The sequence below is a fragment of the Onychomys torridus genome, chromosome 3 (assembly GCF_903995425.1).
Source record: "Onychomys torridus chromosome 3, mOncTor1.1, whole genome shotgun sequence".
Taxonomy (NCBI): Eukaryota; Metazoa; Chordata; class Mammalia; order Rodentia; family Cricetidae; genus Onychomys; species Onychomys torridus.
The window spans coordinates 34945105-34971787 of NC_050445.1; the positions used below are offsets into that span (position 1 = coordinate 34945105).

The following is a 26683-nucleotide window of genomic DNA, read 5'->3' on the forward strand; positions in this document are numbered from 1 at the left end:
CCAGCATAGTTTGGTCTACAGAGTGAGCTCCGAGGCAGCCAGAGCTATATACTGAGACCCTGTCTCAAAACAAACAAAAAACAAACAAACAAACAAACAAAACAACAACAAAAAACACTGCTGAAAAGTTGGTTCTCCTCCATTCAGCCACTATCAATTGCTCATAGCTCCTTGGCCAAGAGTGGGACTTCATGTCCACCTTCCCTTCCCATTCTGGGCTTTGGTCTAGCTTGAGCTTGCACAGGGCTTGTGCATGTTGTCATAACTACTATGAGTTTCTATGTGCAGCTCCCTTATTATGTCAGAAAGATACTGATTCCTTGTAGTCATTCACTGTCTCTAGCTCTTACAGTCTTTCTGTTCCCTTTTCCACAATGATCTCAGAGCCTTGGGGGAAGGGCGTGAAATACAGATGTTTCATTCAGGGCTGATTATTCTGCAATTTCTTATTCTCTGAATTTTGTACAGTTGTGGGCCTCTGCATTAATTACCACCCACTGCAAATAGAAGCTTCATATATTATTTTATGTATGTATAATATTTTCTCCCCTCTCTCTCTTCTTGTTTCTCTCTTTTGAGACAGGGTCTCATATAGCTCAAGCTGGTCTTGAACTTGCTACACACTGATGGATAACCTTGAGTTCCTGATACTCCTCTCAAGTGTTGGGGTTACACACATGCACCACTGTGCCCAACCATATCTCATTTTATAAATGTCTTTTTACTTTGGCTGAGGCCCTCTGCTATGATGCTGAATAGTACCCATAGTAATAATGAGGACTCCTGGCATTAAAAAAAAGATTTATTTATTTATTATGTATACAGTATTCTGCCTGCATGTATGACTGCATGTGAGAAGAGGGCACCAGATCTCATTATGGATGGTTGTGAACCACCATGCGGTTGTTGGGAATTGAACTCAGGTTGTAGTGGGTAGCCATTCCAGCTTTGATCTGGAAGTTCCAACCCCCACTGAGGCTTTGGTAACTGTCACGCTTACAAGGCAGGGCAGAGAGAGGACCCTGAAGACCTGAGATCCAGATGTGCCAGCTCTCTTGGTTCCTGGACCCTGGACGCTGGAGGTAGACAGAGTAGAGTTCTCCAGAGAACACCGCCGGACTGTGCTACACCTTTCCCAGACCTTTTTACCTATCCCTTCACTTTTAAGTTACCCCACAAAATAAACCTCCCTTTTAACTACGTGGAGTGGCCTTAATAATTCCACTAATATCTGGCGCTCAGCGTGGGGCACGAACCCACGACCCTGAGATTAACAGTCTCATGCTCTACTGACTGAGCTAGCAGCCAGTCCTCTTAACCTCTGAGCCATCTCTCCAGCCCCATTGCTGGCATATTTTAGAGAAAATATTTCTAAAAATTCCCCTATTAAGTATATTTGCTATGAGATTTTAGTGGACTGATGAACTCCTTTTATTCCTCCTTTGTAATGAATCATATTTTAAGAATTGACTTGTACTGAAAACTTTTTCTGTATCTATTAGAAGTACATATATTTCTCCCTTCAATCTACTGATGCAGTAAATTAATCTCCATAATGAGAAATTAAGTTGAATAAGAAAAGGATCATGTATTTCTTGAATGACTAGTAAAAAAGTACCTGGCAAGGGTCTGGCAAGGTTGCTGGGTGGTTAACAACACATACTGTTTTTGTAGAGGATGACAGTTCATTTCCCAGCACCCACACAGGCAGCTCACAACTGCCTGTAACTGCGGCTCCAGGGGGATCCCACACCTTTAGCCTCTGGGGACACCTATACTTATGTGCACATACACCCCCTCCCCAAATACACATAATTTAAAAAATCTTGTGTTTTTTTTTTCTTCTTCTGTTTTTCCAGATCAGGTTTCATTATGTAGCCCTAGCTGTCCTGGAACTCACTCTGTAGGCTAGGCTGGGCTCAAACTCACAGAGATCTAACTGCCTTCCTCTGCCTCCTGAGTGCTGGGATTAAAGACATGTGTCACCAACACTGGACTTTGAAATTCATTCTTGACAGTGAAGTTGTAGTTTACTATTTTTCCTGTACAGAATTACACTTTATTAAACTAGTTCAATTTACTCATCCATTATGCTACTGATTAGATTTGGGCCACCCCCACTGGTTTGTTATAACAACTAATGCTGTCATTAAGGTTCCTGGCACACCTGTGTAAGATTCATAGCCACTAGACACATGCACCCATTCATGCACACTTATACATAATGGAACCGTTTAGTTGTATGACATTTATTAATGTGCAATTTGTATTTCCTCTTAAATAAATGACTTGAAAAAACTAAATTAGCAAACTATAGCTTGAATGCAGCTACTTGTTTTGATAAGGTTTTATTGGGAAAGGGTTGAAGTTGGGGGAGAGAAATGAGGCGCATTTTGCAAATTAAAGATTGGAGTGTATGTTATATAGCATTTTGTTTGTTTGTTGCATTTATTTACTTATTTGTTATAGGGTCTCATGTAGCCCAGGTTGGCCTCAAGCTCACTATGTAGATTAGATCAGCCTTAAGCTCCTGATTATCTTGCTTCCATTTCCCAAGTGTTGGGGCCAACTTGGTCCTTTTATAGCATGCCAGGAATTGAACTGAGGGCTTTATGCTCTAGCAGAGGACCAGTGTTCAGTTCTCAGTGCCCAAGTGAAGGGATTCATAACTGCCTATAACTCTAGCTCTAGGGAATCTGAAACTTTCTTTTGACATCCATGAGCACCCTGTCCCCACATACATACAAATAAAATAAAATAAGATTTATTTTGAGACAGGGACTCACTGTGGAGCTCTGGCTGGCCTAGAATGCCCTCTGTGTAGACTAGGTTGGCCTCAAACTCATAGAGATCTGCCACCCTCCACTCTTTCCCACAGCAAACACAACTCTCTCTGTTTCTCTCTCCCCATGTATATACATATGTTGGTTTTATATTGGTTATATTTGTTTGTTTTTGAGACAGGGCTTCACTGTGTAGCCTGTGCTGTCTTGGAACTTGATCTGTAGACCCAGGCTGGCCTCGAACTCCCAGAGATCTGCTTTCCTCTGCCTCCTGAGTGCTGGAATTAAGGGTGTGTGCCACCTTAGCCAGGCCCAGCAATGTTTTGATAAGTAGAGTCAAGTCACTCTTATACATTATTGCTCAATTGTCTCCTATGCCACTGGGAAGAAATCTAAACTTCATCCAAATCAGCGTCTTTCCTGACTTCCTTCCACTGTGCACTGACTTGGTTGGTTAGCTTTCCATTCCTGGAATATTCTAAAGATATCCCTACATCAAGGTCTTGACATGGGTCATATTTAAAAAATAAAATGGCACCAGTGTGTCTAGTCCTTTAAATCTCAGACTGAGTCATCTCTTTAGAAATCTCTCCCTTTTAACGTAAGTCAGCCCGGGAGCTTTTAGCCTTCACTTTATTCTTTCTCCCTCCTAATATTTTGACAATAAGTTAATAATTTTCTAGTTATTTTATTTGTTCTTGCTCTCTCTCTTTGCTTTCAAATCCTAAGGTAACCTTGCATACCAAAACCTATACCCAACATTTAACACTCAAATGCTCACCAAGTGAGACTAAAAATAGCAAATAATAAAACTCACAGTTAGTAGGGTTTGGGGAAAATAAAGATCCACAAACAATGTGACATTGGTATTTATTAATATTGAATCAATCTGATTTTTCTTTCAGTATTAGGGACCAAATCCAGCGTCTCATGAGTGCTAATCGACCAACACCACTGAGCTATCTTCCCAAACCTAGAACAATCATTTCTTTGCATATAGTAAGGTTCAAATCTGAAACTACATCTCAAGAACATGACTTGAAATATTTATTTTAAATATCCTTATATGAGTAATTTACAAAAGTGCACTCCACTACTCACAAATATGCACACACGTGATACAATAAATAAAAATTTAAAAGTAAGCTTAGCAGGTTGAAGTGGGCAATCACTATTCTTCTGAAGTCCTGAAGCTTTCTTTTCACATGAACTTGTCCTTCTACATTCCATACATGCTATTTCAATCATTATCTCCTTCCTTCCTTCTTTCTCCTTTTTTTCTTTTTAACCAAGGAGCCTGCCTCATCAACAAGGCCTAAATAGTCTAGAAAAATATGGCTCATTCATGAGTATTCCTTCATTTCCAGTTATCAGTCCTGTTATTTCAATCTCAAAAATGTATCTTGAATTTATTACCTTTTTCAGTCTTTTTTGCCTCCACAATCAGAGTAGCCATCTGGATGACTGAAATATTCTCTTAATTAGTTGTTCCAATTTCATTCTTGTCTTTCTCTAATCCATTCTCAACAAAGCACAGTGATCTATTTTTGAAAATGTATAAAACTAATTCATATACATAACCATAAATCAATGCAACAATTTCTGCCCAAAGTTATGTTTCTTCTTCCCCTTCCAGTCACAATCCTCTCAAGCAACTAACTACACATTACAGATTTGATGTGTGTGGTTGTTTGAATGTCATTGGCCCCTATAAACTCAGGGAATGGCACCATTAGGAGGCGTGGCTTTGTTGGAGTAGGTGTGGCCTCGTTAGAGGAAGTGTGTTAGTGTGGGGCAGGCTTTGAGGTTTCCTAGGCTCAGGATATCTCCCAGTGTTTCAGTCGACTTCCTATTGCTTTCTTATCAAGATGTAGCCAGCACCATGACTGCCTACATACCACCATGCTGCCCACCATGATGATAATGGACTGAACCTCTAAATAATAAGCTGCCACCTCAATTGTGATGAACTAAACCTTTGAACTGTAAGCCTCCACCTCAATTAAATGTTTTCCTTTATAAGAGTTGCTGTGGCCATGGTGTCTCTTCACAGCAATAGAAACCCTAAGATAATGTGCATGAATCTTGTGATTTTTTTTTTTCTGTGATTTTTATAGAAATGTATTCCTGGGGTTGGAGAATTGGCTCAGTAGTTAAGGGCACATACTAATCTTCTTGCAAAAATGGGGGAGCTGTTCCTCATAATTTTATGTGAATTTTGTCCCTCATGACTTTTAAATGCCCCACCACAGGTGATTATCTGAATACAACTTACATCTAATTATCTAAGGGCTAACTTGTTTTACAAATGAACATAAAGTTGTTTGTGTTTTCAGTTCTAACAAATAAGTGCATTAGGAAACTATGTAATAGTGTAACTAAGGCTAGATCAGGTGCTGTCCACCAGAGAAGAACAAAAACACACCCACACCAGTTAGTTTTTACAATTTTCATATACATGGGGATTTTGTTCTAAGTGCTAGCAAGTGATGAGTTTATTATATTTTTAGAACAATCATGTTTATGGAGATATTGGTAATTTTACTATATACCACTTGTAACTTTTGTAGTTTTAGGACTCAGGGCTTTGTACCAGGCAGGTAGGTATTTCACTACTTAACTATGTCCCCAGGCTTTAACTTTGATTGTCACTTTGAGATAAGGTCTCATATCACTACATACAAAGGTGTGAGTCTTTTTAATTTTTTTATTCTTTTTTTTTGGCAAATTCATATGTGTATAACATAAATTTGGGTCATTTTCATCCCCCCCATTAACCTCTTTCATACTCTCTCTTACACTAACTGAAACCATGTTTGCCCCCCTTTTTTGTTTATTATTATTATTATTATTATTATTATTATTTTTGTTTTTTTGACACAGAGTTTTTCTATATAGTTTTGGAGCCTGTCCTGAATCTTGCTCTGTAGACCAGTCTAGCCTCAAACTCACAGAGATCCGCCTACCCCTGCCTCCTGAGTGCAGAGATTAAAGGTGTAAGCTGAACAACCAACCTTAGATTTCTTCTTTCTCCAAAGATGCTACCCTAGACTTGCACAGGCAGGTGATTCTCAAGAAATGACTTTCCTGTGAACAGTTCTTACTGGGTCTAGCCTCCAGTAATGGAAAAACTTGGCTGGGCATGGCAGCACATGCCTGCAATTCCAGTATTCGGGAGGCTGCTGCAGGAGAATGACAGCTTCAGGGCCAACCTGAGTAACACAAGAAGACACTATCTAAATTAAAAAAACAAACAAACGTATTTGTTCATTACATTATTTTGCTTATCCAGTATAGAATTATAATATATAACACATTATATATATATAAATACATCATATTTTAAAAAATATACGTGCTACCTATATGGGATATTTAGACATTTAAGTAAGTACCTGAAGATGAATGCAAACGATTTTCCAAGCTTCTTTTCAGGTAATCATTTTATATGATTTTGTAACATCAAATTCAGTTAAGTATGAGTTTATTACATACTAATTCTTCACTAAAATTATTGACTCTAGCTTGGGTGAAAATGGAACCATAGAAAAATAATTTAAAAAATAAAATGAGGGCTTCTCACTAAGAGATTCAGATTTTAAAACTTCAATTTCTTTCCCTACTCTTCCCTTTTGTTTTAAATCTTCCCCTTCCACCTTTTGCTTTCAGGCCTCAAGTTTGCCAGACAACGCTCTACCACTGTGCTACATCCACAGTTGCATCCTATGTATTTTTATCTTGGATATGAAAATCTGTTTCCTTTCACTTCTCCTAACGCCGGCACGTACACTCACGCTGGAATGGGGACAGATTTGTGTTTTGCTCACTGGGTACCAAGGAGGAGCTCAATATTTGTACTAATGGGTGAATAATATATACGTAATAAACAGAACAGATCGCCCTGGGAGCACCACCTACAACAAGAGTTCTAGGAGGCAACCAGGTAAGTGCAGTCATTAGACGGATTTTGCTATTTAGGATTTCTTGGTTGCTGGAACCGGCTGCGGTTGCATCACGTTCTTTGGGACGTGTTTATTTCTGCAGTTTGCGAACCTGACATACACAGCAGTGCAGGCTGGACTCGCAGCCAACAAGAGTTTGCAGTGAAGTCCTCATGCTGTTCCGCATCAGCAGCACAGGCTACTCTGACTGCATGAGTTCTCTTGGGAAATGTGCATCTGGCAATTCAGGATATTTCTTCACTGGCGATTTTGCCGTAAGGATGAGATCAACTCTGCTGGTGGCAGGACGCGCAAAGACCGGGAAACGAACAATCACTTTTCAAAAACGGTATCAAATCCTCACTCTAGATCAAATCCCGCGCTCTTGCAAATCCTCAACTTGATTCTACCTCTACACCGCCCCCCCCCGTAGGATACCTATCTGTGGAGGGCGGGCAGATAAGACACGTCTCTACTCCCTCCAAATCAGTTAAGTTTCGTAGAGTTTTGGTTTCCTACATTTCAGCAAACATTAATGAAAACGGCCGACCACATGACACGGTAGCCACACACGCCGGCAGAGGAGGAAGCAAAACAAGAAGAAAGCCGGCGCTCCAGTAGCCACGTGAGGGGCGAGCTCCCGAGCGCCGTCTCCACTGATGACTTCAATTCCCGGCCTGCCCCGGGGCGGCTGCCCTCTGATGACTACAACTCCCAGGGTGCAGCGGATCAGTCCGCCGCAACCTCCCACTCGGCCGCCTGTCGCTAGTCCCGCCCCTCCCCCGCCCCTCCCAGCCGGATCGGCGTGCGCCTGCGCACCGGAGCCCGGAGGAGTCTTACCCTAATGTAAGATGGTGGCCCGTCTAGCTGTGGAACCCACCGAAAGCTGAGAGTCTCTCTCTCAGCCGTAAAGGTCGGACTCGCTGAAGCAGTCAGGCCCGGTTCTGAAGAGTTTTTTCGCCGACTCTCGTTCACTGGTCTCCTGTGAGGACGCAGCAGCGCGTGGAGTCGGCTAAGGGAAAAGCGAGGCAAGGCAGGCGGGTGAGTGTCTGCGGGGCTGGGCTTAGGGGAAACCCGGGGCTGACCGGCTACGAGAGAGCGGAGGCTTCGCTGGGACTGTGCAGGCCGCACCCCCCTTTCTCCCCACCCCCCGCCTCGTCTTCACCCTCCTCCTCCTCCGGCTGCCTCCTTCTCCTCCTCTTCCTCCCTCTCCCCTCTACGCCACAGCAGTTACCACCAGGAAAAGGCAGCCGGGCTGGAGGCAGCGCGGCGGCGAGCGCCGGCTCTCCTTCGAGAATTTCTTCAATTGGGGAGCCGAGAGGGCTTCTCATCGTCAGCTTTTCCCCGCATTTTTCTGGCCACAGTATCCTTAGGTCTCGGTCCTCCTTGTTTCCCCAGCCCCCTTTCCCCTCTGACGTCCTTTACAACTGGCTCTGGTCTCCCAAGCCAGAACCATCACTTCCACTCTGACCGGTGCTGCTCATTGCCCACCGGTCCTGCGTGGTGCTTGGGTTTTTTTTTTTTTTTTCTCCCTCCCCCCTCCACTGATGCCGCTCTGGATCTAGCCTCTGCCCCCCTCTAGTGCTTGCAGTCATGCCGTCTGCCCCCGGTCTGTCTGCCAGACCCGAGCTGATTCCGACGTGCAAGTGTTCTTTAGCCACATCTGTCATCTTAAAGCCACCCCGTGAATGTCTAAATTATGTTGCTGCTCCGTTGCTCTGTGTAACCCACCTGTTTCCCAACCTTCTTGAGAATAGTCGATTCCTTCCCTCTTTCCCATACAAATTCTTTCAACACACACTTCCAGAAAAGGGGAGATGCCCCTGGTTGTTCCTTGAAAAGTAAAGGAAGTTGGGAAGTGAATGAAGGCAGGTAGGATGCTATTAACGCTAAGAGAAAAGATCTTTCTTCAGGCTACTTAGGAGTGTTTTGCATTGTGGGATCTTTTTCTTGCCCATTCCATCTGTTGGACCATGGCTTTTTACAACCCTCTTTTCATTTTCGACCTTCTCCATGCACTCAACGGTCTCCTGAGTTGTCTTTCCTCAGGACACTTGATGTGGACTCTGATTACACCCATAAAGAACAGCTTAGCATTTCAAAACAAGATGAATCTGGCACTCACACATAGAATTCATCCGTGAACACCATATGCAAATACAAATGGTATTTTGATTATATGTAGGTAACGGATTCCTTTTATATTGAGAATAGATTATATTGATGTTTAGGTTAATTAATAACATTTATTTGTGATTTGGGTGGGGATTTCCTGTCTCTCTAGTGTAAAATTGACTCTTTTTTTCCTCTTTTGATTTGGGAAGTTCCCTCTTTTGAAATTTCTGGGATAGGAGATATCTGAATAAGTTTTTGCAAAAAATACATTGGGTATGTATGCAAAAGAGAAGTTGATATTTTGGGGTAGACTTAAATTCCATATATATATATATATATTCTTCATAGAAAAGAAGTGGGCTGAGGAAAGAAGTCACAAAGCTGTGCATATACAGTGGCACTTAGCTGTTATTGCCTATAGTAAAAACCAGAAACCCAAGAGCAGGGGTGGCTTATAGTCTCTACAGTTTAGTGAAAGCAAAATTGAAATGTACTAGTTTATGTAAAGAGAAGTCAGAGCCTTTGCTATAATACAACACGGTGAAATAAAGAATTACCAGAAAAGCAAATAGGATTATGTAGGTCAGATACACACATGTCAAGTTTGAACATAACACGTTGTGTTCTTAATATATAAGTAAGGTAGGGTTGTGGTGGCACACACCTTTAATTCTAGCACCCAGGAGGCAGAGGCTGGAGGATCTCTGAGTTCAAGGCCAGCTTGGTCTACAGAGCAAGTTCCAGGGCAGCCAGGGTTACACAGAGAAACCCTGTCTTGAAAAACAATGTTTTGCAAAATATATATATTTTTTATTTTGTTTTGTATATATACATATATATATATACATATACATATATACGAATATGTAAAAATACTAAAAGTCACAGTAACAATTTCATGATGCAATTTGTCTCCTATTGGGAAAAACAGTAACACTTTACATGTAAATACATAGGCAGTCCCTCTAGATGCTTTTGCACATTACTAAGTTATTGTAAGTTTTATATATTTTACCTATAAAATTTGAGTATTCTTGTATTTGGTGTTACATTCTGTTATTGTGAAAAAGTCTTTAAAAAATGTAAGGTTAGAAAAACTGCTCACAAAACTTTCTTCTTTTTGTTTTTTTCTTTTTTTTAAGACAGGGTCTTTATGTAGTTCTGACTGACCTGGAACAAATGATGTAGATCAGCCTAGCCTTGAACTTGTGGAGCTCTTTCTGCTTCTTCCTCCTAAGTGCTAGGTGTGCCCTGCTATGCTTGGCCAAAGCTCCTTTTTTTCTTTTTAGCCACTTAAGCCCCTATTTGGCAAAACTGAATAAATCCTTATTCTTCTGAGAATTGGAAGCAATTTATATAGCAAAACTTTCCTTGAAGTTTTTTTAAAAATACTTTTCATTTAGTTTATCAATACTTTGTCTTCAACTCCAAGTAAAAAATAGATACTGGTAGAAAGCTTGCCACTTTGAACAATCTTGTCTATAGACTCTTGGCAGTCATACTTGGCTGAATTGTAAGCAGTATGTTCTAAGGAGAGGACTGTTTGTCTGATAGAAGGGGGTGAGTGAGTTTCTAATACATCTTTTCTTTTGTAAAAGTATTGTCTCACTAAATATCTTAAGTCATTTCTTCTCTTGGGTCATCATATTCTTGCTTCTAGCCTTTTGAAATAAAAGTGAATTTACTTGGGATCTTTAGGATGTCTAGAGAAGATGTAAAAGTTGACATTGATAGGAAGTAAGCTGAATATTATAAATATTTTTATGTAGTTTCTATTTATAACATTGCAACATGGCAGCTTCATACTTAATGATTTCCTTTGATAATTGGAATTTTTTCTGCCAAGTTGAATAGTTGAAGTCTTCAAATGAATTGTTTGTATAAGATTTTTTTTTTTTTTTGAGCTGAGAATTGAACCCAGGGCCTTGCGGTTGCTAGGTAAGCGCTCTACCATTGAGCTAAATCCCCAGCCCTGTGTAAGATTTTTAAACATGAGTTTCTTAAAGTTGGCTTATCACAGTTTTTCAGAAAGTTGCATAGACAAACCTTTAATTTGATTAGGATGAGAGACACAAACAGCAAAATACAAAATAAAATTGTTTTGTGACATTTGCCAACTTTATTTAAATGGAAATGCTAGAGATAGCTTGCAACTCATTACTTTGTTTTTGTAGTTCTGAAACAAGGTCTTAATTCTGTGGCTCAGGCTATCCTGAAACTGACTATTTAGCATAAACTTCCTTCAAGCACAGGGCAGTCATCCTGTTTCAGCTTCCTTAGGCTGGAATTACAGGTGTGAGCTACCATGTAACCAATTCTGGATAACTCAGTACTTTATAAAAGACAGAAGGCATTGCCTAAGGAAGAGCTCTTAGCATTAGGGGAGTTTTACTTACTATTTTTGTGGTACAAGGTTAGAACATGGAGCCTCCTGCATGCTAGACAGTAGCTTTCAGGGAGTTTTATTGTAAAATGGATTCTGTGTCTTAAGAGAATGAAAAATTCATTTAAGTAGTTTGATTTTAGAAGCTTTTCTTTTTCTTTCTCTTTACTCCCTCTTTTACAGTGAAGCTGCACTCTTTATTTTTTTGTTTTGTTTGCAACTTTTTTTTTTAATTAAGGAATTTTTTATTCACTTTACATACCAACCACAGATCTCCCTCTTTTCCCTCCTCCCCCACCTGTCCAGCCTTCCGCCCCGCCCCCCCCCAACCCACCCTCCATTCCCTCCTCCCACAAGGTAAGGTCTCCCATGGGGAGTCAGCAGAGCCTGGTACATTGAGTAGAGGTAGGCCCAAGCCCCTCACTCTGCATCCAGGCTGTGCAAGGTCAAGGGCTCCAGAAAGCCAGCTCATGCACCAGGGATGGATCCTGATCCCACTGCCAGGGGGCCCCTACACTCTTCATTTTAATGATTTTTTTTTTTTAATGTGACTGTAAGTAATACCTCATTGAACTGTTATTGCTTTTGTAAAAGGTGTGAGGTAGGTTAAATTTGAGACAGCTTCAATCTCTGCTGAAAATTCACATAGTTCTGTTACCACCTATATATAATATTGCTTTGACTTTTTGGGAAGGAAGTTAGGAGTGAACTAAGTTAGTTTTGAAACAAAAACAGTAGGGAAATAGGTTATAGAGGTTTTTGCTGTTCTAGAAACAGAATAACTAGAATGTACTACATACATTTCCCAAAAGATTTCTTAATCTAAATGGAACTTGTAAATGGTTTTCATCCCACTGGAATAGCATGTATTAGATAAAACTTAGTAAGACATTCTAACATTTTACAAACTTTGTATTTCCTCAGAGTTATTAGGAAAAGTCTACAAATAGCCATTCTTGAAAGTTGTGGTAATCCTGGTAATTTAAAGATTTAATGTATTTTTTGCTCAAAACTTGGGAGTACATAAATTATGATAGCATAATCAAACTTCTTAACCAAGTTGTGGGTACTTAGACATTTTATTTAAAAATTTTAATCTCATTTTTAACTTTGTTTAATTATTTTTAATTTTTGAGACAGGGTTTCCCTCTGGCTGTCCTGGAACTTCCTTTGTAGACCAGTCTCACCTGGAACTTAACAGATATCCACCTGCCTCTGACTCCTGAGTGCTGGAATTAAAGGCTTTTGCCATAATGCTCGGCCCATTTTGTGGGCTTCTGTTTTTTTTTTTTTGAGCTGAGGATCGAACCCAGGGCCTTGCGCTTACTAGGCAAGTGCTCTACCACTGAGCTAAATCCCCAACCTATTTGTGGGCTTCTTTAGTTGAAAGATTGTGTGGTAAAATGGTAGCGTTTCCAAGTGTAGTATTCTAGTGGGTTCTCCCACATTATTCTTCCACAATTAAAAAAAACCAAAAAAACCGAGTGGTAGTGGTGCATGCACGCCTTTAATCCCAGCACTCGGGAGGCAGAGCCAGGCGGATCTCTGAGTTCCAGGCCACCCTGGTCTACAGAGCGAGATCCAGGAAAGGCACAAAGCTACACAGAGAAACCCTGTCTCAAAAACAAAAAAAAAAAAAAGGCTGTCTCTCCATGTGTCCATTTGTGTGTTCATAGAGATTCATGTGTGTGGGTATGCCAGAGAGCAAGAACAACTTCAGGTGTCAACTTTAGGAATGGGGACAGAGTTATTCATTGACTTTAAACTCACCAATTAGGCTAGATTGGCTCTCGGTGAAAGCTCAGGGATCCCCCCTGTCTTTGCCTAGCCAGGGCTGGGATTTCAAGTGTACACCAAATGCCATATAAGCCGTTCTTCCCACCCTGTCCCCACCATGAAAGTTGTTTGTGGAGAATTTCAACATTTTTTGGCTCCTTATATTTTAGTTTTGTTTGGTTTTTCCATGCTAAGGAATATATTTCTGACCTTGTGTATATGAAACAAATATATTACTACTTAGCTACATCCTTATTGTAATTTATTTGCATTTTTTTGGAGTAAGAGAAAAGCCTATAATAAAGATGTATGAGTATAAAGTAATCTGAAATGATTTTCTTTTTTGTCTCAGTATTTTTGTGAGAATGGCTTCTTTATTATTAAGCTGTTTATATAGGAAGGTTGTTCTCTTTCAAGCTTTCCTTGCACTAAGTGATAGGTAGATGATGTATTGTTATTAGGGTTAGCCTTGGTATTTGAATAGCATATGTTAGATATCTCTTCAGAAACTTATTGTTTGGTATGGTCACTAAAAATTTCATCTCTTAAGAAGTTAAACAATTATAGAATAGAAATAGGAATCAAAATGATCTCATTGGCTGTGCAAAACCAGTGTGTAAAAACAAAGGTCAAATATCGGGCGTAGTGGTACATACGTTTTGTCCCAGCATTTGGGAGGCAGAGGCAGGCAAGCCTCTGAGTTTGAGGCCAGCCTGGTCTACATAGTGAGTTCCAGGACAGCCAAGGGTACACAGTGAGACCCTGTCTCAAAACAAAACAACAACAAAAAGGTGGAGGGGGAAATAAAACCCAAAATCAAACTTCAAAAACCCAATGTAATTGGAAAAAAAATAGTATTGCTTAAAAATAGTAGTTGTTGTATTACTGTTTGTAGAAGGGATTAGCAAATGATGTAGAAAAGGCAGTGATTGAATCTGAATGGTAGCTCTCTACTGACACATCCAAGGGGTGCAGTATTCCTTAACAGTAATGTACTTCGTCAGTAAGCCAAATATCTGGAAGTTCTCAAGCATGTTTTCTGTCTCTCAGCAAGATGTAGTTTTCTGATAATTGGAACCTATTTAATTCATTCCCTATTTGGGCATCAGATGTCTTTACATTGTGAACTTATTGAGGTGACATGGCTGACTTAGGTTATTGAACCTTGGTTATAGCAGCTTTTTCTCCATTTTAAAAAATTAAAAAAAACCTTTGCTGCTTTCCATGTTTTACTTGACGTGTGTGTGTGTGTGTGTGTGTGTGTGTGTGTGTGTGTGTGTGTGTGTGTAGCTTTGGAGCCTTTCCTGAAATTCACTCTGTAGGCCAGGCTGGCCTCAAATTCACAGAGATCTGAGTGCTGAGATTAAAGGTGTACACCACCACCACCACCACCACCACCACCACCAGGCTTTACTTAACTTTTTCTGATTTTTTTTTTTAACTTTCAGTAATTGTTTGGACCATTTCTGGATGCCAAAATTGAATAAAAATGTGTAATATAGGCACTATTGCTTTGGTGGTAAGATTAATTTTGCTCTTCATGGAGATTTCTTACATTTTGATGACATATATTCTTCCAATTTACTTTCAGTAACTTGCAGAAAAGAATATAGATGCTGCAAGTTCCCTGTCAGATTGAATCTTTCTAGAAACTTTTCAGTGGAGATGTAGATATTTGTTGGGTAAAGTAGTTAATTACAGTCCAGGCCTAGTGGTACAGGTCTGTAATCCTAGCTACTTTGGAGTGAGGCAGCATGATCATGAATTCAAGGAGCGTATCCCCCTCTACACACACCAGTAATTATAGCTAGGCATGGTAGTGTAGACCTGTAATGTTAGTACTTGGAGGCTGACTTGGGCCTCCATAGAGAGACCTTACTTCAAAAAACCAAACCAAACCTTTTGTTTGCCCCAGACCCATTTTGATGTACCAGTGATCCACAACAGCAGCAGTAACCCCCTGGGAAAAAGGTATTATAATGTGTTTTGTATATATTATTTAGAATGAAGATAAGATGATGATGATGATGATTAATTTTTTAATGGAAGGTGGAGAGCTGTTATTTGAATTTAGAGCTTATATGTGCTATTCTAGAATTAAGCTATAAAAATGAAACTTTGTGAAAAAAATTTTAGCAAATAGGAGTGAACTATGACTGTGGTGTAGCTGTCTCTGAGCCTCAAAGATAATCAGCTCAGTCACTTTAGTTTTATCTCTGCCCCACTTACTTTACCTTTCTTCCTAATACTCTTCATATTGCACCACTTCGAATCAAATCCTAGTCATCACATTATATACTTTTATACTACAACTCTTTTGACATAATAAAACACTTTGAATTTTAATCAGGATCATGCAGTCAGCTTTTCAGGTAGTTGAGTTCATATTACAGACCCACATGCTAGAAAGTGGCGGTTTGCATTTATCTTGACAAGAATATAATAAACAGCACTGTCCAGAGCAGTGTTGAAATAATGTATATAATACATAAAATTGAGTTTATTGTCTTTACATCAGAGTTGTAGGAGAGAGGCTTCATGAAGAAAGTGGGACTTAAATGAAGAATATGCACTCTTTGTATCTTCAGAACATCTCCAGAAGAACATTCCATACATTCCATATGGGGGATGGAAGCATGAGCAAACACTTGGTGATAGGGATCAGCATGATATGAGGGGGATGTAAGAAGTCTGATTTTTCTGGAAGAAAGTGTTAATTTGGACTGTAGCAGATTTTTTTGTATAAGTAGAGTTGATTTATGAAGTATATGTTTAGAATCAGATTGAATTCAATCTGCAAAATAGTTAAGAAGAACCCCCCCCCCCAAAAAAAAGGTTACATGGTATTTTTTTTTTTTAAAGAAAGATTAATTTTTCTTTCAGTACTGTGCAGAATAATTTGGGGTTAATGACTGAAATATTAAAGACCAGTGGGAAGGCTGTTCTGAGAAACACTAAAGCATGAAGGTGGAAATTCCACAGGATTTTTATTTATTCATTCGTTTGTTTGTTTATTCATTCATTCATTTATTTATTTATTTATTTATTTATTTATTGCCCCCCCCCCCCAAGACAGGGTTTCTCTATGTAGCTTTGGAGCCTGTTCTGGATCTCACTTTGTAGACCAGGCTGGCCTCGAACTCACAAAGATTCTCCTGGCTCTGCCTCCCCAGTGCTGGGATTAAAGGTGTGCACTACCGCCCGGCTGTAGTTAGAGTTTTCCTGTCTGGCCCAGTCAGGACAAATCTGTCTTACCCGCCAGTCCCACAGTCGCTCAGACCCAACCAAGAAAGCACACAAAAACTTACATTGTTTGCAAATTGTATAGCCGTGGCAGGCTGCTTGTTATCTACCTTTTTTATCTTAAATTAACCCATTTTTGTTAGTCTATATTTTGCCACATGGCTTGTGGCTTACCAGTGTCTTTACATGTTGCTTTTTATGGCGGCGGTAGGCGGTCTTTCTCCCCAACCTTCTACTTCCCAGAATTCTCTTTTCTCTTGTCCCGCCTATACTTTCTGTCTGGCCACTGGCCAATCAGAACTTTATTTACACAGAGCGATATCCACAGCACTCGGCTCTATAGGATTTTTAAAAGATTTATCTTTATGTGTGTATGTGTGTGTCTGTATGTATATGATAAGTGTGCATGGGTACTCAGAGGAGGGAGTTGGATCTCTTGTAGCTGGAATGACAGGTGGTCATGGCCTCCTGATGTAGGTATTGGGAATTGAGTTCAGGTCCTCTGCAAGGGCAGTATGCCTGCTTAACAGCTAAGCCATCCTGTCCCTGAGTCTCTTTTCTTTAGTCCCTTAAGCCCCAAAGTGACACCATGTTTAGATTAGAACATGAGACTAAGGAAATGTGTTGTACTTGTCTTTTATAGTAAACTGCAATTTTTTAAAACAAGGCCACATTCTTTTACCTGCTCCTAGCAGAGTTTCATGTTATCTAGGCTGGTATGCATCTCAGGCTCAAGTCATCTTTTTGCCTCACCTTTCTGAGTAGCTCAGAACATAATTGTGGCTGATACAGAAGCAGGTTTTCCGGGCAGTGGTGGGGCACGCCTTTAATCCCAGCACTCGGGAGGTAGAGCGAATCTTTGTGAGTTCGAGGCCAGCCTGGTCTACAGAACAAGATCCAGGACAGGTACCAAAACTACGTAGAGAAACCCTGTCTCCAAAAACCAAAAAAAAAAAAAAAAAAAAAAACAAAAAAACCCAAAAACAAAACAACAACAACAAAAAACCTAAAAAGGAAATTTAGTTTTTTAACAGTTTTAGATATTCATTTACTGGGTAATGGTGAGGAAACCATAGAAACATTAAGATAGTAAAAAGTAAAACTTTTAGCCAGGCGGTGGTGGCGCATACCTTTAATCCTAGTATTTGGGAGGCAGAGCCAGGCGGATCTCTGAGTTCGAGGCCAGCCTGGTCTACTAAGTGAGTTCCAGGAAAGGTGCAAAGCTACACAGAGAAACCCTGTCTCGAAAAACCACACACACACACACACACACACACACACACACACACAACCAAAACAACAACAACAACAAAAAAACAGAGTCTTGCTTTGTAGAGCTACAAAGTGTGCTGAATTTAAGAAGATCCTTCTACCTGTGTGTTTATTAGTATAGATAAGATATGAGACTGCTTATATTTGAATAATTATACTCAGGAAATATTATTGGGTATCTTTAAAGTTTAATGATGGCTTGATGAGGCAGAAAGAATGGCAGAACATTCTGATGAATAAGGGCATTAAATATTGAAAACTCCAACTTCTCTTAAGGATGAATAGGATTTTAAGGTCAGCAGGACAGAGTGTAAGGACACTGTGAAATGAAAGTTTATTCTTTGATTTACTTTGATATGCTTGGTTTTACAAAACTACTCTTGGAGGCTGGGGAGATGGCTCAGTTGGTAAAGTACTTGCTGTATAAGCATTAGGGCCTTAGTTTGGCTCTCTAGCACCAATTGAAAAAACAAAACAATAACAGAAGCAACCAACCTGAACAGCTGAGTGTGTTGGGCACCTGTGATCCCAGCTCTGAGTAGGCAGAGAAAGGAGCATCCTTGGAGTTGCTGAGTCCCTGAGTGAGACTTCAGTGAGTCCTTCAGTGAGAAACCTTGTCTCAGGGGGTAAGTTAGGGAGTGACTGAAGCAGATGCCAGCGTCCGTCTATGGCTTCCACATGTACATGCACATATGTGCACATACTCATGAACACAGGCCATTGCATACAGATTTAAAACTATCTGGTTAAACATCAGCCATCTTTGATTTGTTTGTGGTTGTGGTTGTTGTTGGTGGTGTGTGTGTGTGTGTGTGTGTGTGTGTGTGTGTGTGTGTGTATGTGTGTGTGTATTGTTGCTGTTGCTGCTGCTGCTGCTGCTGCTGTTCTGAGACCTTTGAAAGTATTCAGTTTGTTGACCCTCATTAAGCCAACTTCCGTCAAATATATATTTCTAGACAGTATGCTTCATTTTGTGAAGGAAATTTTCACATTTTAAAGTTCTCTCCCTCCCCTCATCTCTGTCCCCCTTGCCTTGTCCATGCTAGCAAGTGCTGTACTATTGAAATACATCCCCATCCTTTGCATTTTACCCCCTTTCTTTCTGGAGACAGTATTTTATGTAGTTTAGGTTAGCCTGAAAGTCATTTTGATTTTTTTTTAAGCTCTTTATTTATTGTGTACTTGTGTGAGTGTGTTCATTCATTCTATTGGTGCATGTGGAGTTTGGAGAATGGCTTTTGGGAGTCCTTTCCTTGTACCATTTGGATTCCAGAGGTCAAACTTAGGCATCTGGTTTGGTAGGTAGCAAGCACCTTTACCTCCTGAACCCTCTTGCCAGCCCCTGAAAAGCTCCTTTGTAGCAGAGGCTAACCCTTGACCTCCTAGTCTTCCTGTCTCCACCTCCCAAGTATTGGGAGTACGTGTGTGCCACAATGCACAGCTCACTTTGTGCTTTTTATTTATTTATTTTTTAAATTTTATATCCTTACTTAACTTTTATTGTATGACTGTTTAACCTTGCATGTATGTCTGCTCGCTGTGGAGATCAGAATCGAGTATCAGATCCCCTGGAACAGCAGTTACAAATGGCTGTAGTCCACTGTGTGGGTGCTAGGAATTGAACAAGAGCAGCCAGTACTCTTAAGTGCTGAGCCATCTCTCTAGCTCCCTTACTTTGTATTTAAAGTGTGTGTATGTGGGGTTCTTTTTTTTTTTTTTTTCCTGGAGCTGAGGATCGAACCAGGGCCTTATGCTTGCTAGGCGAGTGCTCTGCCGCTGAGCTAAATCCCCAACCCTGTATGTGGGGTTCTTTTAGCTTTGTAAATAGTAGATGAATAATAAATATATTTACTTTTACTTCTTGCTTCCTTCAGTATCTAAGGTATTCTTATGCTGCATTTAGCTTGTAAATCTCAAAGATTCTCACAGTCAAGGCTGAAACTATCTGATGCCCAAAGTGCTTAGAATTTTAAATTTACACTTTCACCAGTCATTTTCATTCTTGTATTATAAAAGGATCTACCTAACGCTATGGGTTTTGTAGCATTTGTGTAATATTAGTAATAATAAAAACTAAGGTATAATGTAGTACATTATTGAGAAATGCAAGTTGATTATCCCTAACTTCAAATTTCAAAATGCTGCCAAATCTGAAACTGGAATACTAACATGATAGCCATAGTGGAAAGTTCTATACTGCTCTCACAAGAGAGATTACAGTCAAAAGGCAGATATACTGAAATTAAAAGTTTTTCTTATGATATCAAGTCTGTAAGTTTAAGGTTGTTTTGTTTTTTTGTCTTTTTTTTTTTTTGCTGGAGCTGAGGCCTGAACCCAGGGCCTTGCGCTTGCTAGGCAAGCACTCTACCACTGAGCTAAATCCCCAACCCCAAGTTTAAGGTTTATATGAAATGTAAATGAATTTTATGTTTATAGTTGTACTAATCTCAATTTTGTACTTGTCTCATATACATACACTCTAAAATCTCCCCACAGTCTGAACTCTCAAACACATCTCCAAGCATTTCATGGATATGCAGCCTATAATCTGCTTGACATGACCCCTCTCCTTAGAGCTCTTTCATTTTTGTGAAGTGTTAGACCTAGCTATCTTGTCATTGTTTTCAGTTTTGCTTTTTGCAGCAGGGTCTTGCTGTATAGTTCAGGCTGGCTTCAAACCTGCTGCTTCAGTCTCCATAGTGCTGGGGGTATAGCCATGTGCTACCATGTCTAACTGAGAGAGCTGTTTTGACTCTTTCTTTTTAAATTTATTTTTCTGGTTATGGTTGTTAAACACAAGCATCATTTACCTTCTCTTTGGAGATTTCTTAGTATGGTTTTTTATGTGTTAATTTTGATTTTAAGATTGCATTTGTGCAGAGTAAGCTTTGTGTGTGTGTGTGTGTGTGTGTGTGTGTGTGTATGCCACATATGTGAATATCTGTCCAGGCCAGAGGGGACATTGGATGGATTAGAGCTGGAGTTAGGTGGTGGTGAGATACTTGACGTGAGTGTTGGAAGCTAAACTTGGGTCCTCTGAAAGAATAGGAAGTACTCTTAGCCACTGAGCCATCTCTCCATTCCCATGACTTGTCTATTATTTTCAAGTATATAAGTGCTGGGAGAATTGCTACACCGAGGGATTTTGAAAGATAGGCAGGTTGTTTTAGGGGAAACAGTTGTCTGTTAAAAAATTTGTCTCACATTAGCAATGAGGACTCAGATGTCATTATTTTTCCTCACTAATAATTTTATGGCAGCAAGAGACTCTTGAGGAATATTATTGTTCTTTTCGATACTGGTTATTCCTTACATGCACTAATGTTATGTTTTGCCAGTGAGCTACATCTCCAGCCCTACTCTGTTCTTTTTATTATATATTACTGAGTCTAGAGTTAGGAATGGTAGGCAGGTCATGCTTGTTGTAATCCAGCCATCAGGAGGCAGAGGCAGGAGAATTGTCAGTTTGAGGCTAGCCTGATCTGACTTTCAAGCCTATACAGTGAGACCCTGTTTCAAAAAAAGAAAGAAAAAAAGTAATTTTAAAAACTTGGAATGCAGGCCTGGAGAGATGGCTTAGCAAATTAAAAACATTTCCTGCTCTTTCAGAAGAGCTGTTAGTTTTTCAGTTTTCCACTTTTACAAATGGAGGTGGGCCGTTGATGGGTAAAGGCACTTTCTGCCAAGCTTGATTCTTGGAACCTATGTGGAATCCTTGTGGTGGAAGGAAAGAACCAATCTTTGCAAGTTGAACTCTGGCCTTGACATGTGCACTATGTCACACATCCACCCATCCCACAAATGTAGTTAGAGTTTTCCTGCCTGGCCCAGTCAGGACAAATCTCTCTTACCCGCCAGTCCCACAGTCGCCCAGACCCAACCAAGAAAGCACACAGAAACTTACATTGTTTATAAACTATATGGCTGTGGCAGGCTTCTTGTTATCTACTTTTTCTATCTTAAATTAACCCATTTCTGCTTATCTATACTTTGCCACATGGCTTGTGGCTTACCAGTGTCTTTACATGTTGCTTCTCATGGCGGCGGCGGGCAGTGTCTCCTCCCAGCCTTCTACTTCCCACAATTCTCTTCTCTCTTGTCCCGCCTATACTTCCTGCCTGGCCACTGGCCAATCAGAACTTTATTTACACAGAGCGATATCCACAGCACACAAATAAATTAATACATTTTTAAAGAAGGAGTATGTTTCAGTGGTTAAGAGCACTTGTTGCTCTTACAGAGGACCTGGGTTTGGTTCCCAGCATCCATATGGTAGTTCATAACTGTCTATAACTCCAGTTCCAGGGCATCCAGTCAATACCTTCTTTTGATCCCCTCAGGCACCAGACACACATGTGGTGCACATCCACATGTGCAGGCAAAATATTCATTATAAATGGACACTTACTGTCATGACTGCCTGGTCTCAAATAACTACTAACACAGTGGCTGAGTTTGAGTTATAAATGCTCGGCCGACAGCTCAGGCTTCTTACTAGTCAACTCACATTTAACTCATATTTCTGTTATTGCTTTGCCGCATGGCTCATGGCTTGTTACCTAATTTTTTACACGTCCTGCTTGTTTGGTGGCTGGCTGGCATCTCCTCTGACTCCGCTCTCCTTCCCAGAATCCTCTATGTCTGGCTGTCCTGCCTATACTTCCTGCCCAGCTACCAGCCTGTCAGCTTTTTATTAACCAATGAGAGTAATACATATTCATAGTATAGAAAAGGATTGTTCTACAACATTCAAAGCTGCTTCACAGCATAGAGCCAAGGTGTGCTCATCATATATAGACTGTCTTTGTACATCAGCATAATTGCCTTTTCTAAGAAGTTGGTCTTGGGACATTTCCTTACCTCTAGCCCTTCTTTGTTGCTCAGTGGTCTTAGTCTTATCTTTCCACCAGGTCCTCCACTGTAATTGAGGACCAGGTTCCAATAATGCTGTAACCAAGTCTTTCCAGTCTTGTGGGACAATCTAGTTGACCATGAATTTAACATCTACCTCACAAAAGGTGAATATATACCATATGAGACTATCACTTCCTTAAATCCCCTTAAATCTTAACATTTCCACAGGAATCCAGGCAACTCTTACATAGCCTTGGGGAAAGCTGTCATTTGGCAGTTGTTCCTGTAAGGTGACTGGATAAATTAAGGTTGTTTTTTGGATAACTTTGGGCTGTTCCTTTCTAATTTTATAATGTAATGGTGAGGTTGGTTCTCCTTTAAAATTCCTTTTGTCCTCTTCTGAATAACTCTGTTATCTGTTTTAGTAAGTTCTAAGGCTTGTAACTAGTTAGTCAAAATTGCATTATTTTCTTTAGTAACCTTTTCTAAGGCTTGTATCTTGCCACTCATTAACCAATTTTTAAACAATTACCAAACTAATAATGTTTATAATTGACATTACATAAATCCCAGCTGAGTTAATATCTCCTCATTTAATTTTTCCATTTTTAAATCATTCATTGTAGAATCATGCAGAGACCTAACTCCCTCCATTGTAATAGTGTTTCCCTTTTTTTTTTTTTTTTTTTTTTTTGAGCTGAGGATTGAACCCAGGGCCTTGTGCTTGCTAGGCAAGCGCTCTACCACTGAGCTAAATCCCCAACCCCAACCCCCATTTTTTTAATGTGGGGAAAAAACCTTTTTTTTTTTTTTTTTTTTTTTTTTTACCTAATTCCCTCCTTTAAGAATTTCAAGTTGTCTCACCAAATCTGCTGACGATGACAGTGAAGTATAAGGCTGACTGTTGCTGTGTAGCACATCTGGGTGGAAAACACAGGTGGTGCACTCCCTGGCTGAGGACAGCTGCTGCTGATACAGTGTCAGCAGCTTGAGGAGGTGACCCAGGGAAAGCCCATAACCCACGGGGAAAAGGAGCCAAAGACTCAGCCATCTGAAAGACAGACATGGGGGAACATGTGAAAGCAGCATGTGTGACCAGTGGGAAGTGAAAGCACAGAGCTTCCTGAAGGCAGAGCTGGCCAGTGGTGAGGGACTAACTCCAGTGGCCTTTGGAGCCCAGGTACCTTGGTCTTCAATATTGGTGTAAATGCTGAAAGATCAGTAAAGGAGCCAGCCACTAGAGAGACTTCTTACCTCTGCTGAATCCTCAGCCTGAAAGGGCTGTCTCCTGTCTCCTCCATGGCTTATCACTTTCTCTCTCTGCCAGCCATATCATTTCCTACTTACTCCTGCTAGTTAAGGTATGTCCCACCCCTGCCTGGCTTCTAGTGGCTAGCTCCACACTCTCATCTTCAGGCAAGATTTATTTGTTAAAGCACAAATTATCACCACAGACTTGTGGAAATTGCTATAGAGAGGCTACAACCAGAAAATCCCAGACTGGCTCAAAGGGCTTGGAAAAGGGAAGGAAAAACCAGCCGGCAGTGTGGTGGCTCCAGTGTGTGCCAGTGGCTGCAAAGCCACAGGCAAGTGGCTATCTGGTGAATTCATGCCCCAAAAGTTGGATGCCAGATGAAGTGTTATTCTAATTAATCTTATCAATGAAAAGTCAGGAGTCAGATATGGGGTAAACACCTGAAAGATCAAAGAAGCAGGCTGCAGCCATAGTCGCTTCCTACCTCTTTCGTTCCTCCATATAAAAGGGCTGAGATCCTCTCTCAGCCCCACATTACCACTGTCTGGGCCCTCTCTCTACAGTCTTCCAATCTCTATGGTCAGCTAGTGGCTGACACTCTGCCCTCTGCCCCCAAGAAAGCTTTATTTGTCAAGAACACAATAAAAATATCACATAACAATTCATAGCATCAAATAAAAAAAAAATCTAAAAAAACCATTTTTTTTAAGAAGCACCTATTTCACAGACCTGTTATGAGGTTTAAATTATTTAATTTTTAAAAATGTGTAAAACACTGTGTGGTGTGTGATATATATTTAGTTATTAGTAGCTATTGTTATCATACACTGTTGAGGAAGTTAAGGAAGTGAATAATTAGAGAAAGGCCTAGAGCCTATTCTAGGCTATTGCCTGTGCCTGAAGGACGCCTTCCTTCCTTCCCTCCTTCCTTCCTTCCTTCCTTCCTTCCTTCCTTCCTTCCCTCCCCCCCCCCCCTTTTTTCTTTTTCCCCCTTTTTTTCAAGACAGGGTTTTTCTGTGTAGCCCTGGCTATACTGGAAGTCCCTCTGTTGACCAGGGTGGCCTTGAACTCAGAGATCTGCCTGTCTTTGCCTCCTGAATCCTGAGATTAAAGGCATGTGCCAACTGCTTAGCTTTACTTATTATTATTATTATTTTTAGTGTGTGTGAAGGTATCTATGGAGGCCAGGAGAGGGTGTTGGATCTGCTGGAGCTGGAGTTACACACAGGTGGTCAGGAGCTGCCCAATGTGGGTACTGAGAACTAAACTCTGGTCCTCTGAAAGAGCAGTATGCACTCTTAAGAGCTGAGCTATCTCTCCAGCCCTACCTGGAAGAAATTTGATGAAGACATTTAAAATTAAAAGTTTCAGAGTTCATCCTTTTTCTCCATTGATACTAGAACCAAGGATGCTGCCTTCTGAGCTCAGATATATTTTAGAAAAAAATTACTATTTTTATTGTTCTTAACCACTGAAAAAGACAGCAATACACAAAGGGAAATAATAGGAAAGAGCATCTATATTAATATTCTTTAAATGATTAGAGTTTGAGAAGAAACGGTCTTATAGAATTATTAGGGTAAAAGAAGATACATGCCTAGGCCCAAACCAAAAGAAAATTCCAAACCCCAGTATATATAGCTATTGGAAATTTGGGGAAGGAGGAAGATAGGTGAGATCATACGATTTCATATTCTTAGATGCTCAATGAGAAGATAATTTTGGTAGGTTGAAACAAAGATGTTGCTATTTTTCTAGACTTCAGTACTCTTTATTTGGAAATTCTTAAACTTTGAAGCTTGGCCTGATTTCTGCTGGCTTTGCTTACCTAGATTTTGATTAATCCATAGGAATTATTTCTCAACCCATATATCACATCTATCAGTCTTTGTTCCTTTAATTACTAATTTTATTCTCTGGTAAATGTGAACCACTGTGTAACTGCAACAGTTTACCTGATAAGGGACAGTTGGATTGTTTTCAGTGCTTAGTTTTTACTAGAAAAGCTGTTATGGCCATTCATGTCCAAGTTTTTACATGAACATAAATTTTCATTTTAGGATGTATTCCTCAAAATAAAATTGCTGGGACATCTGGTAATTACATGTCTAGTTGTTTTATTATTACTATTTTTTTTTTATGTGAACATGATCACATGTATCCCAGGCTTGCCTGAACTTGCTATGTAGCTGAAATTGACCTTGAAATTCTGATCATTCTGCTTCCATCTCTTTAGTGGAGAGTGCATGCTGGGCAAGCATTCTACTATATTAGTGATATTGAATATTTTTCCATGTCTCTTGCTGATTTTAATCTTTTTATCTTGAACTCCTTATATAGTCTACATACCTGTTGATTTCTCTATTGTATTTGATGGTTAGTATTAATAGTCAGCTTGACAGACTCTAGAGTCGTCTTTGAGAAGGGGCTTTTGGGCATGCTCACCTTCTTTGTGTGGGTGGTGCCTTTCCCAGGCTAGCTAGGATCCTGGACTGTATAAGTAGAACAGATGAGCTGAGTGAGTAGCTTGTATACATTCCTCTTCTAACCAGGAGCAGACAAAAGTGTGACCTGCTAGTTCAGGCTTTACTGTCTTGACTACCCCACCATAAGAGTCTGTACATTAAACTGTGAGTTTAAACAAACCTTTTCTCCCTTAAATTACTTTTGTCAGGGTATTTTATCACAGTAGTAGGAAAAGACAATAAGAAATTTTACCACTGTTCTTACTATAGTCATTCTGATAGGTATGTAATTCTATTGTACTGTGGTTTGCAATCCCTGAAAGATAAAAATATTGAAATGTTTTGTTTTGTTTGGAAGTCCGGGTTCTTACTCAGGCTAACCTTGAATTAACAATCCTTTTTACCCATGGAGTGGGAGGATTATAGGCATGGACCATAAACTTAGGAGACATTTTCCTGTATACTTATTGGCCTTTTGTGAAATGTCTTTTGCCCATTTTCCAATTGGATTGATTTTTTTCCTGTTGAGTTTGAAGCATTCCTTGTATACTGTAGATACAAAATCTTTTGCTAAAAATTTAGTTTGAAATCTGGGT

General features: G+C 40.0%; 1 protein-coding gene and 1 non-coding gene across 8 annotated transcripts in view; one reads left to right on the forward strand and one right to left on the reverse strand.

Annotated features, from left to right (window-relative positions):
• Positions 1-1235: 1235 nt before the first annotated feature.
• On the reverse strand, positions 1236-1306 carry Trnan-guu. The gene has a single exon. It is a non-coding gene; the product is annotated as a tRNA-Asn (tRNA).
• Positions 1307-7534: 6228 nt separating this feature from the next.
• The window catches only part of Cnot4 (CCR4-NOT transcription complex subunit 4), a 107227-nt gene continuing 88078 nt past the window's right edge, over positions 7535-26683 (forward strand). For all 7 annotated transcript variants that reach the window (XM_036180299.1, XM_036180296.1, XM_036180300.1 and 4 more), the window contains exon 1: positions 7535-7765. The gene's annotated coding sequence lies outside the window, so the exon portion shown is untranslated. The remainder of the gene's footprint in view (positions 7766-26683) is intronic.